The sequence below is a fragment of the Bactrocera latifrons genome, unplaced genomic scaffold, assembly GCF_001853355.1.
Source record: "Bactrocera latifrons isolate USDA-ARS-PBARC rearing strain unplaced genomic scaffold, ASM185335v1 scaffold_34, whole genome shotgun sequence".
Taxonomy (NCBI): domain Eukaryota; kingdom Metazoa; phylum Arthropoda; class Insecta; order Diptera; family Tephritidae; genus Bactrocera; species Bactrocera latifrons.
Window position 1 is genome coordinate 702,415 of NW_017536979.1, and position 14,334 is coordinate 716,748.

Here is a 14,334-nt window from a genome sequence, read left to right on the forward strand (position 1 = left end):
AAGTAATTAAATTAAATTAATTATAAGTTAAAATATAAATTGATTAACTTTTAAGCTTCAAGAAGAATAATAAAAGGTAGCAAACTTAAAAAATGTATTTTTCACTTAATTGGCAACTCTAGCTGCAATTGCTGCCGCATTGGATTTGTCGTTGTCGTTGTTGTTGTTCCAATTTATTATCTCATCCACAAGTTTTTGCTCATTGCATTTTCATGCACCGCAATTTTCTCCTCCATTTTGCTTTTGTAGCGTTTTGAGCACACACACATCCACACGCAAGCTCACACTGTTAACTCGTGCACGCAATTATGGCACGCAGCGAGCAGCACAGCAACTGGAGCCATGCTTTGTTGCCAACTGCAACGCGGGGAATTCTTTTAATTTTGTTTTTATTTGCACTTTTGTTGTTGTTGCGATTCGTGTTGCCTTCTCAGCGCTGCGTGGCATTTGTGCATTTGTTGGCGATCGCATTACGCCACCGCGCACGCCGCCGCCCCTCCTCAAATGGCGCTCTGCAGAGGCGCAACAGCTGCGAACATCGCCTGCAGCTTATGCAACTATATTATGTTGTAACTTGTGTCTCATATTTTGCATTCGCCGGATTTTCAGCTCTCTGCGCGGCCATAAAGCGGTTATGTGCGCTTGTATTTGTGTACTCGTACAGAAATGTGTTTGTGTTGCTTTTGATTTTTATTTTTGTTTATTTAACATTTTTATGAGGCACGTGTTTGCAGTTGTTGCTGCTCCATTTGTCGCTCAATGTCAATGAAAAATAAAAACAAAACAAACAACCGCAAGTGTATTGATTTCAGCGAATTGCCGTTTTGCCACACTTATTTGTGGTCTTTTGTGGCATTGAAAACTTGTTGGTGCTTTTGGTTGGTGCGCGATAGTGCTCTTTCGACTATTATAGTATAATAAACCGTTATGGTATGAATTTCTCAACTTTCAATCGACATGGTCGTCTGGATGTAGTGAAACACAAAGCAAGCAGCTTCAGATGCCTCAGATGACTGCACTCGCCACTATCAAAGCCAGTACCTGCTGTCGTCTACTGAAAGCAGACTCGCCTCCTAGGAACATCAAGAGGTCCTTCCTTGACCACGTCGACGACATCAAACAATACTCCGATCAGGCTTCGAACCCCACTCATTTCCGGCACACACTGATCGCCATTCACACTGGAGCCATTAACTACATCAGCGACTCCCTCTCAAGGCGTGGCGTACTTGGAGTCCAAAAAGAACTATTTGCAGACAAAGAGCTCGAGTTGCCACGAGAACCTTTCTGTCGAAAACTCGTAATACGCCTCATCAGATGTTGTCATCGTTCATGCCTCTGCACCATATAGCAGAGAATTATGAGTGACTTATAGAGTTTGGTTTGTGTTCGTCGAGAGAGAACTTTACTTCTCAATTGTCTGCTCAGCCCGAAGTATCACCTATCAAGAGTTATCTTACGTTGGATTTCCAGGCTTGTTGATGGAGTTGACGCTGGTTCCAAGATAGACGAAATTATCTACGACTTCAAAGTTATGACTGTCAACAGTGACGTGAGAGCCAAGTCGCGAGTGCGACGACTGTTTGTTTAATGACAGGAGATATTTCGTCTTGCCCTCTTTCACAAGAAGACCCATAAGCTTTGCTTCCTTATCCTTATTTGGAGAAAGCAGAATTAGCGGCGTGGTTGTTGAGACCAATGATATCGATGACATCGACGTACTCTTTTGGTATCGAACAGGTCGGAAAGGTCATTCCCGATCATGATCTAGCTTTTGGTATTGCTCAATGTCAGTTTACACAGCTGTATTTCTTTTGCGGGGACACCAAATTCAGACATTGTGGCATAAAGCAAGCACCTTTTCGTGCTGTAAAACGCAGCTTTGAAATCGACGAAGAGGCGGTGTGTATGGACCCTCTTTTCACGGATCTACTACTCTCCAACTCTGCCTCATAGAAATTAAACACGTGTGTAAGAATCCGAATATGGTTTAGTACGAATATAATTAATGCCGAGCACATAGTGCAGTAAAGAGGCAGCTACTCTTTTTTCGCATGCAGAAATCAGGGGTGAGACGATTAACGATACGTTGATCGCTTTGTTGGGTACTCGTCACACTTTATAGTAGATACTACATATGTGAGGGATAACCTGGGAAAATATTCAAGAAACTGATATCGCATCGGTTGGTTCGTGATGTCCCGCAGTCAATCGCCTGGAGCTCTTATTTAAAAAAGTCAATTTTCTCTAATTCCACAATCAGCCAAGTGCCTAGTATGAAGTTTATTAACCTTTCTTACTTCTAGTAATAACTACTTTTATCTCTTTTTTCTTCCATAAGGTAGAAAATATCGAATCGATTCATCGAAAGCAAACGTTAGGTTAGGAAAGTTATCATGAAGAATAATCCTACTCGGCTTGTTAGAGACCAGTAGTTTTAGGTTTCGATCAAAACGAGCTTCGCCTATCGATAAAACGCCTAGAGTCTGCAAAAATTAACTTACACAAAGAAAACTTCAAATAATATAACTTTCTACTACTATTTCTTTATAATTAAACTTATTGTCTCTGTGAAATCAAAAAAAAATTCTATAATACTGGAAGTAGTACTATCGAGTTTTCCTTTCAAAGAGCTCATCTCAAATTCAACAGACAGCAGTGATTATTGATTTTTTGAGCATAAATTTCTAGTTGTCAATACATACGAATGTATTCCTGTTGTACATATCTGTATAACTACTCACTTCCTTATTTTTGTAGTGACAGATGTTATTGTTGTGCTTGTTATTTCCTGGTTATTGCATGCAATTGTGGCACAGCAGGAGTCGACTGAGTAAACACGGCAGTTGGAATTGTTGTGTTGAGGTTGAGAATACGCTTTGTACTGTTTGCAGTCCCCTGTGCATTAACTTCCGGGATTATTACACAACGATATATGTATGTTTGTAACTTTTAGTAATAGTTACATAACGGAGAAATGCATCTCAACTATAAAAAATGTATGTGCATAACTTTAATTGTGTACATTTCGTTGCTTTTGAGCAATGCGATTTGCTTTGTGTTCATAATGACGTAACTTCGGTTATCACACTATTCTCTCCTATCAAAACTCCCTGAAGGAGAAAGTTTCTGAAAGCATGTTTCGCTATGTAATGCCAAACTTATACGAGCTTTCCTGGCTATATGCATTTGTATCTGTAGAAATATGCTGAGAGAGCTTAAGTTGACTTTTATTTGTGCTGATAATATGAGCTCTTGTAACTGATACGATACTCGACATTGTATTGCAACATAAATAAAGCCTTAAGATTGGAAGCTTCAAAAAACTATACAATCCATTTCGAGGTTTCCCACTTTTTTGAAGAAAAATCCCAGATGTTTAAAATTTAATGAGAAATGTTAATTATCATTAGAAAGAACATTCTTTGACATTTATTTTTTGAAGATCATCATGTTGACGGCGTCTACGACTCAGATGGTATTTCGATGACTCAATCGAGCATTTCCACTAGCAATAAGCGAGTAACACGCCTGATGCCTTGCTGGCATCGGAGCGGGATTATCCGCATAGACATGAGACATTAGACTTTACATATCCCCACAGTAAAAAGTCTAACGGTGGGATATCACATGATCTTGATGGCCAATCGACCGTTCTAAAAAGTGTTATTATCTGCTCACCGAAGTGTTCTCTCAATAAATTCGTTGATTGATGCGATATGTGTGAAGTGACGCAATCTTGTTGACACCTAATGCCGCTGAGATCACGATCTTCAATTTCAGGCATCAAATAGTCAGTTATCATGGCGCGATAATGGTCGCCTTTGACGTTTACGTTCTCACTGGCATAATTTTTGAAGAAATATCAACCGATGATTTCACCGCCCCACAAACCACACAAAACCATTATTTTTTCAGTATGAAATCACAGCTCTTAAATCTCTTCAAGCTGTTGTTCGTTAAGCCAGAAATTGGCCTCATCGCTGAAGAAAATTTGTGTAGGATCTTCTTGGAACTTTTCAAAAGCCAACGAAAGCTTAGGAAGGTCGAGCGTCTCCAGTTGTTACACAAGCTGTATTTTGTACGCTTTCAATTTTAGATCTCGGTCGTTCCATTTGTCAATCCGAGTTACAGTTAGTACAGTTAGAAGTGTAAGTTACTAAAATATTTTGAAATTTAACAGTCGGAGCTGTTGTTGTTGCCGGTTTTCTCTAAATTTCCTAGTATAATATAAACAGCTTGCCCTTTGCCACGCAGCGTGTTAGAAGTTAATGGTGTAAACTGCGGAAAACATTTAAAACTGCTAACTAGTTTTCCACACACACATACACACGCAAGCATGAGTAGACATGCGCTGTTTGTTGTTGCAGTTAGCAATTGCTTACTGATTCTACAAGAAGAAGGTCATACAAAGAACAGTAAACAGCCGCTGAGAGCAGAGAAAGTGCCGGTGATTTTGGTGTGTGATAAAAGCAGCTTACATACTCACATATGGTTAACGGTCATAAAACGGTAAAGAGAATATTTTATAATAATTCACTGAAGCCTTCGGATTTTTATAACAGTTCATTTCATAAGTATGTACTTATATGATATTTATAGGATCCAGAAAAAGATATATACGAAACTAAAAAAAAAAATTATTTGTTTACCAGGGCTTATCGCAACAACTGACAAGAAACTAAACACACGGTTGGTTGAAAAACTGATGAAGAATCATGCTGTCACTTTTCTTATGTCTAAATGATCTTTAAAAATGGTTTTCACTGATCCCTCCGTTATTCCAACGGTGCCAGTAAGATCTCTGAATGACCTAGAAAATAAAATGTTTCGACAAATGGGTTTTTTGTATGAAATAAAAAAGTCTTACTATTTTTTGCCCACAGTAGTAGTTTTACATATGCGTTTTTTTTTTTTTTTGTTTTCTTGAAAATGTAATTTTGTCCAAGGAAGTTGTTACAAGTAACTTATTCATCACATCACTTCAAGCCATTTTTCGATGTCGTCTTGCGAGTGAAACTGCTTATGGGCCAGACCTTGAGTCATCGAAGGGAACAAAAAANAAAAAAAAAAAAAAAAAAAAAAAAATAAATCGGATGATTCAATACCATGAGAGTGGAGCGTTTCCAGGTAGGTTTGAACGGGGTTGGCAACGAGAGCCCGAACGTCGTCCGGCAGCTAGATTACTTTTTTGTTTATATAGAATATAGCGAACGAATCCTTGGCTTCTTCGTCTTCCTTAACGCGGACGGTGATTAATATAGAAATCACCATCTTTGAGCGACAAAACCAATCACGATACGTACGTTCACTTGGCGCAGCACCCCTCTAAACTTTTTGAAGTTCCCGATGTGCTTCGACCGCCAATTTCTTTAACTGAAAGAGGAAAATCAGCATTTACCACAAATTACGATAATTTTGCAAAAAATCGGACATATGTACATATTAAAACCACTATAGTGGAAGCTATAGAGGAATCTCTTATCCGAGGCAGCTGTTTCCTTTTCATTAGGGGTGGTATTTTACGTGGCGGGTCCTAGCGCACAATGTACGGGAGGGATGTTTCGCCTTCTCCCTTTAGCTCACTTTTAAACGAATGTTTTTGGCTATCCGGAAGAAATTTAATACCGGATCCGGATTTTGGTTGCCTTGAATTCGAAAATAAATAGTGTGAATGATCGAAAAGAGAAAAACACTCCAAGTGAAGGAAGTGTGTTCTAAATAGCAGGTTAAGATGAGTAAACTGAGATGACGCTCAAGATGATAAGGTCCGAAATGACATATCCAAAATGTGGTGGAGGAATTAATTTTTCAAGTTCAAAAATGTCTCCCTAAATAGTTAAAGGTGGTCGACACCTCAGTTTTACTTAACCGATTCTTTTGATATTTGATAAAAATCTTATATATCTCTATTTCGCGTTTGTTTCGGATTCGGATTCGAATTCGGATTTCTAAGAAAAGATCATAAAAGGAGATGAAGAATTTTCTTTATTTGTTTATTTTAGAACGCTTCTACTCGGAATTTGTTTCTGGAGTCCCCCTTACACCGGCCTGTAATTCAACGATTCTATTTATTTTAATTTTATTTGTGTACTTTAACGCTAAAAAAAAATCTTTTAAAAAATTAATAGTAGAAATATCTTTCATTTCTTTAACTTAGTTTGAAAAATCCCTAAAATTTAGAAGTCTTGAATAGAATACACACTTAATGTTTCACAATATCCTGAGCTCATTAATCGGTCAACCATATAATTTTTTTAATTAAAGAGTAAGAACTGGATGTAACAGCAGATAATATGTTTCCTTAAACAAAAAATTAATAAAATTTTTTTTTTGTGATTTTATTTTTTTTATCTTTGACGTCAAATCAGCTCCGACACTGTAAGAATTGTTTACTCTTTCCCTATCATCACTCAAATTTGGAATGATTACGCCTCCATATTTGTGACGAAAATCGTCGGTTGCCGCCACCCTATTCATACACACACACTTCGACGGAGTGCATTTGTCACATCTGTTACCTGCACTCCTTAAATTATTGAATGCGTTTGGTCACCCTTTGGGCCATTCCCATTTTATTATTATTGCGCCTGCTTAGTGTAATCGTTGTCTGCGTCTATGCTTCATTTTCACTCCTTTTTGTTATTGTTGTACGCCAAACAGCTTTCATAATAGCCATTGACACTGATCGCCCCATTTGTGACGCACACACACCCACATATGTTGTAAGTCAGAAACTTGGCTGGCATTTGGAGCGCTCGTTCAGCACACGTAATCTGTTTGTCTGTGTGTGTGTAGGATTGCTTACACATTTACCAACACCCACACAAGTGATTATATCGAAAGAGTTATACGTACACTTCTTCAGCGTGCTAAAAATGTGAAACCTTGAGGCATTATATAATATAAAGTGCAACCCGTAACGTTTTTGTATTGTCGCCCAGTTTTTACGTCTTATTTACCATCGTGTTATATTTCATATTCTACAATTCTTTTCCCTACGCTGCTGACGTTAACACTTAACTATATTAATTTCACATACAAACAGTGAAAAAGAGACTCCTTTGATACACAAAGCCACAGTGGCATTTAGAGAAATTAGTATCGGCTTACGAATCTTTGTGATTATGTCACGCATTTGGAGCGCAGAATGCCTGTTTTTACTGTGTGCGCAGTTAAGTTATGAGATGATTTGTAGAATACCTTACTTGATTATAGTTATGCATAAAACGGTCGAGAATACACCTGATCAAATTTGACTAGGACTGGTCCATATACACATTTTTTTCCTACATTTCTTCTTGTTATAAAGTTGTGAAGATTGATATCTATATGTCAATTAATGTTTATTTAGGATTTTATTCTACCTGGCGACTTTTCCATGTAACGCTTTTTGAAACTGTTCCTTTTCTGATTAGTTGAATGCTTAATTTCCTTAGAATTAAATACATGAACATTGATAGTCGAAAGGATGTATACACCATATATTCATAAATTTCACAGCTGAACTCAATCTTCTAGCAAGATCGTTATAACTCAAAATTTGCTATTTGGAGAAAAATGCTTTAAAGATTTACAAATTTCGGTCACTTTCTATGAAATAATAACGGCATATGTATACAGTTTTCACTCAGAAATTTTGACGCAATAAACTCAAAAATCGCATTTTTCGATTTACGCTGGTTTTGCAGTAAGCAAACAAAATATAATGAACTAAATAAACAAAAGTTCAATAGGACTCTCTTCCCAGATGGTTCTCTGCTCTTCAAATACTTCAGTTTAACTATATTAGCACAATTAGTATTATACAAAATATTTATTGCCTTTTCTTAATGTGTGTAACTTGTCAATTTGTCAAGTCACGCTTATAATTAGTCCGCGTTATATACCCTCGAGCATTTACTATATGTATGGTATGTTTGATGAGTTTATTTAACGTCTCATATTGTTTCACACCTTCGCTTCGTAAGTAGCTAGGCAGCAATTAAATCTAATTAGTTGAACAACTAAATGTGAGGTATTCTATATAAAATTTTTTGTATACCCAAGGTGAGAAAAAACTGCAAAGTAAAATGATTGCGGACTTATGAAATTATTGCTGGACCCTTCATATAATGCGTTCAGGCAGCCTTGCAGCCACGCCTTGCTTTCTCATAATGACGCATTTGAGTTTTTCAAATACATAAGTTAATAATCAATGCTTTAGCCAGTAGTTGAGAAAATAAGGTAAATTTACAGAATGATCCTTTTAGGAAAAAAATTAAAACTTCCTTGCTTGTAAAGTGATTTTCAGTATTTCTTGGCGAATATAATTAATTCGCGCCTGAAGGTGGACCACCTTACCTGCGTGTGTTTATTTTACACTCGTGAGTAGGTGCGAAGGCAATGTTTATTTATTACTGACAATTCGCCTACTGTTAACACAGCTTAATCTACTGAGCATATAGAACATTTAACGGCTGATAATTGCACGTGTGTGTATTCGTGTATTGGTGTTTACAGCATGATCTACATGTTATTCGCACACACATGCATTTATGTAAATAAACGGCGAAGGTGTCTCTTAAGGTTAACAAAATATTTGTAGCTCGACGGCAGTCATCGCCAGACGCATACACACATGGATGAGCGTATGTATGTGTATGTGTACGTGCGTATGTGTGTGTAAGTGCGTGTGTATACAAGCAATTGTAAATTTGTATGCAGGCGATAAATTGTTGCTCTTGAACCCGGAAACTCTACGAATTCTCTTAGTCTGCAATGAGATGCTAAAGCAGTTGCCCTTGAAGGTGGTGCATGCATATTTTGCTGAACTCCGAAGGACATGAGCGCAAGAAATATTTGCATACTTGTTATGCCAATTTGTTCTAAATTCAATTAAATGCTTTGCAGAAAGTATTGCTATTTTACTTACATGTCAGACATGTATTCAAATTTATATAGCGTCGTAATTGTGAGGTAGGAAGTGCTCTGCACTTGCGTTCTTTATTTCTTTTGAATATATATGTGTGTGTGTGTGCATTCGGATCGTTACATAAGCTTTAATTTTCTAAACTCGAAAAGCCATCGAGTGGTAGCAGCACAGCTTTCAGCTCCAATCGGACACAATGAACGCCAAGCCAAGTTGTTGCACCCAACTTTCCAGTTGGACTGGGGATTTGCATATTTAAAGATCACAATACAAAAAAGATATTTTATAATTATATATATATATAATTATATATTGATTGCGCATTCTGAGAGAATTAGCGATTGCCGTGGCGTTGTTAACGCCATTCAAAAATAAGTTCCGGGCATAATAAAGATTTTAATAATATATTTGACACTATGGACGTCAATTATCCTTTATACAACTTATGTTTTTAATAAACATTTCAATTTATAATAATGTTCAGGTTCTCATATGACAATATGGTATTCCTTATAAGTATTATCTTTTTCTGTATATCTAATAAAATGGCATAAATCTAACGCTTTTTGAAACAGTTATTTTTCTGATTAGTTGAATGCTTAATTTCCTTAGAATTAAATACATAAACATTGATAGTCGAAAAAGTCTTTTCGTATTTCTAAACAAACTTCAACTTCTTTTTATATATTTACTAGTGGATCCGGCCACGCTTTGCTGTGGTATACATTTTATCCTATTATTCATATAATGAACTACTCAATACAGTGAAAATTTCATTTACGAATAAAGGAGTTGTCCGCCTAATAGAGGTTTCACTGTATTTTTTATTTATGAATGTTTTTTACCATCCTATCTTCTAAGTTGGTTCGAACTGGACACAGTGTGCTAAATTTTACTAAAATCAGTTCAGTAGTTTAGGAGTCCATCGCGGACAAACAACGTGACACGTGATTTCTATATATAAAGATAATAATAAATAAATAAACAAATATGTATCATTTTGGTTGACCACTTTTTGCCATTTTTCCGCGTGTAAAACTTTCATCAATGTAAATCGAAATTTGCAGAACGGAATGCGGAACTTTAATCCTCTAAACCTAACCTACTCCCAACTCTAGACTCTCCCACGGAACCACCAGATAAGGTATTATTTCATGGGAGTGACAAGACATTTTACGTCTCCTCTATAGCACGGACGGACTGACGCCTTCTCTGCTGTAATTGTCTGAATGTAGTCATGATGGAAGTAGCCGCTTCGCGAACAGGTATCCACTTGTCAAAGGACCGACACATAAATGCAGTCAAGTTTTCCACCGTTAGACTACCACCTAGTGTAGTTTCTAACTTTTGAACAGCTGTAACTTTTTCCAAGTCCCTCGAATTTAATTTTTTTTGGTTAAATGAAGCTTAAATCTCAACATTCCAACACCATATGGTAAGATGCAATGTGATTGGTAGTAGTGGAGATGTACGACTGCAACCACCTTTATTGACAAAATACGAAAAGAGTTTTTCGACTAAGCAATATTTAAATAAGGCAAATTAATAACTACTGATTATTGTATGCTTACAGAATAAAAAATGGTTTTCAACATCGATATAAGACAATGGATGTAACTTCCTCCGTCATTTCACACCGAAGTCTAATGTCAAGATTATAGCTTTTGCATTTTGGGAAACAGGTGGTATAATATTCAACGAATATTTTCAAAAGGGCCGTTTGAAGAACGAAATTGGAATAAAACATCTCCATTTTAAGAAAAAGAAAGTTCTGTTTCACCAAGGTAATGCAGCAGGTCACAAGTCAGAGAAAACGATAGAAAATCCTTAAATTGGGCTTCCAATTACATACGCATCCACCGCATTCTCTACAAGTAGATCTGAATATATCACTTCGTAATAAACTTATACACCTATCTAAGAAATTTCATTATCATCACTGTCTTACTGAACTGCAAAATCAGCGTTGGGTATACTTTTGTTTTAATTTCGTCCTCTGCCATCAAAAACTTGCGTTTGTCAAACTGAGCTTCGAGAGTGTGAAGAGTGAGCTTTGTTGAGTTTTCTCTAAACTTTTTTTATAAAAAATAATAGTACACAGTACAGCAATTAAATTTGCATTTGTTTATTTTCCCGTAAGTCTGTTTTACAAATCTCAAATCTTTGAAACCAATTTTCTAAAAATCTATTTCCGTTAACACAGCTCTTAAAGTGTTTTTATTTCACATTTTGAGAACAAAAGAATGTTCAGTTAATGACGTATATTAAAAATTCCAACTACTAAGTAAACCATGAAATGAGATGCCGATTCACAGGTACAGTTAAAGTCCAAGCAGAGTATTGCCATAATCTCTTTAAAACCACAAATTCTGATAATTATAGTACAACAAAATTAAAATTTCAATTTTAATAATAGCACTCTTAAACACGTTTTTCAGCACGAAACTATGAGAATACTAATTATCTAAACCCTTATGGGAATTTGATATACTTTATCAAATACAGCAATCAAAATAATTCAAAATTCACTCGCCGGCTAAGATTTATTGCTTCCGCTTTGCAAGGTTAGATATTTTAAGGTAATTTTGATTTAATAATCAATTTCAGCTAGTTTTTGATATAAATAAGAACAACTAGGCTAATCGAAATCGACTTAGTTCTAAGCATTCTATTTCAACGATAATAGTATTCTAAAGTACAATACTAGTACATAATACTAGAATACCGATTATCTTAACTCCTATTTGAATTTGATATACTTCAACAACTATACCAACCAAAATAAATTGAAATTCACTCGCAGACTAAGATTTATTACTTCCGCTTCGAAGGGTTAGATATTCTGATGTAATTTTGATTTAATAATCAATTTCAGCTAGTTTTTTTATTTAAGTAAGAACAGTTAGCAAAAAAAACTTAGCTCTAAGCATTCCATTTCAGCGACCTCTAAAAAGGCGAAGCAGCAAGCCGATTTTTCCAGTCGACACTTATTGGATTGAAGTGAATGTAACTGCATAGTAATTGTGATATTTATAATCCAACCACATTTTAATATTTAAGTGTATAATTAATTACTTTAGCAAGTTTTCATTGCTTATAACAGAAACAGTCAAAAACGCAGAATCGTGGGTCGTGTCAGCTGATTCGACCTATCTTATGGGCGCGCAATGTAAGTGCCCAGTGAAAAACGCTACTCCCTTCTCTCTTTGACGTCGGATGACGTGAGAATCTACAGCATTTTGGTTTTTGCCGTCTAAACGTGTCAGCTGATTGCTCTCTCACAACCCAGGGTTGCCAATATCTGTAAACTGTAGTAATTATCAACTTTTATAATTCAATCTGTTCAATATGTTTGAAATTTTCTTAAAATAACTCAAAATTGGAGTCGAATGCTATTACTTATAAATATATAAACTATTTTTAATAGTTTGTTTCCAGTTTTGATATTTTATATTATAAAAAATTGTAATTGAAAACATAGATGTGTACAAAACTATGTATGCGTATTGAGCAATGGTAACATTGTGCAAATGAAAACAAACAAAGATGGCTGAATTCTGCGTTTTTGCCACGTTTTTCACTGGGCACACATTTTGCMGATGAGGAAGGAAAAGGGAGGAAGGCAGTAGCGTTTTTGACTGTTCCTGCTATTAGAGTTTTTCGAATTAAAGTAGTTACATATCTGAAATGACATTTCGAAACGATTAACGACTTTTTGAATGATTTTGAATAATTTTTGTGTGTTCATAAATTCTCACCTGAAATGCAAGACTACGTATCATCAAAAAAATCGAAAATGAGTTTTCTATTGCATACGATTTAGTATATGCATGTATAATAAAATTTTAACCTCCCGCCGTAAGCTATAACCAATATATAACCAATGTGTAACCAGTGTATAACCAATACGTAACCAATATATAACCACTTTATAACTAAAATCCGAATTTTTTTTCAATATGAGTGGCTTATATTATATTGTTGTTCCTGCGCTTGTGTACTTAAGAAAAGTGATGTTACGTTTTTTTTTTTAATTTTATGTGACGATATAGTTTCGGAATCCATAATTTCATCATTACCAATATTTGCCGTTGTGTTTAGATAAGTTTGCTAAAGGACTGAACTAAATGACTTCCTAAGGCGCTGTTTAAATTTTACATTCTGTTATTAGTGCTGTTATTTATTCAAAATTCATATGTGCTTAAGTACAAAACGCACTTGACTCTGAGTAAATATCTCAAAGTGTGAAATTCCAATTGGAACTAATTACTATGTTTTATTGGTTTATTGTTGTTGCTGAGCAATTAGCCGTTTTTCGCATGTGTGTGTATATTTTTTAATGTGCTCATTGATTAGCTTTGCATTTAATTATAAATTGAAAGCAAGTGTGCCTAATTAGTGCCCCCATCGAGCAGATATGTATGTAAATGGTGTGTGTGGTGTGTGCAGGTTGAAACTTTTCTGTTTACATTGGCAACATGGTGATAAAGTTAAGACGATAAACTAGTTAAATTTGTGCGATTTAAATAACAATGAAATAAATAAAAAACAGGCACATATATGCGAATATTGAATGTATACTTAAGCAGAATTAACAACTCTATATTTATTTTACTTGAAACGTTCTCTTAAGCCGATTACACCTTAAGATGATTAAAATAGCTGGTTTGTGTTTCAAATGCATTCAGAAGTTTAATTCTCAGTTTTTAAGTTGTTTCTAAAATGTCCATATGAAAGGAACTAAAAACCTAAGAGAGATAGTAACGGGCTTTTCAATAAGAGTGCTACAAAAGTAATTCGAGGCCAATGAGTATGAAACTCGGTTTCTTTTTCATGGCCACCAAAGGCACGATTAAAGAAGTCCAGACGGTTTTCAAGCCTAAAACGGTCGATACTGCTGCAATATCACGTTCGATATTCGAACTAAGTTCAACAATCGTGGCTGGCTATTAACATAGACCATAGACTTGTCTAACGGCGTCAAATTGCACGACTGAGGACCATTTCGTGAGGTAACACGTTCACCAAACTTGGTTTTCAATAAATCGATTGTGGAATTCACTGTATGGCTGTGGCGTCGTCCTGTTGGAACCACACATTATCCAAGTCCATATCATCCGATTCGGGCCAAAAATATTCGGTTATCATTGAGCGGCAGCGATTCCCATTCACAGTAACGAGGCGGTCTTGATTATCTCGGAAGAAGTATGGCCCAATGACGACGCCGGCACATAAATCGTAATTTTTTCGGGATGCAATAGTAACTCATGGAGTACGTGTTTATTGCTGCCTGACTAATAACGCATATTTTGCTTATTGACGAAGCCATTCATCCAGAAGTGAGACACATCGCTGAAGATGATTTTTCGATGAAAATCCGAACAATTTTCAAGTTGTTGCTCAGCACAATTCTCAAACATACG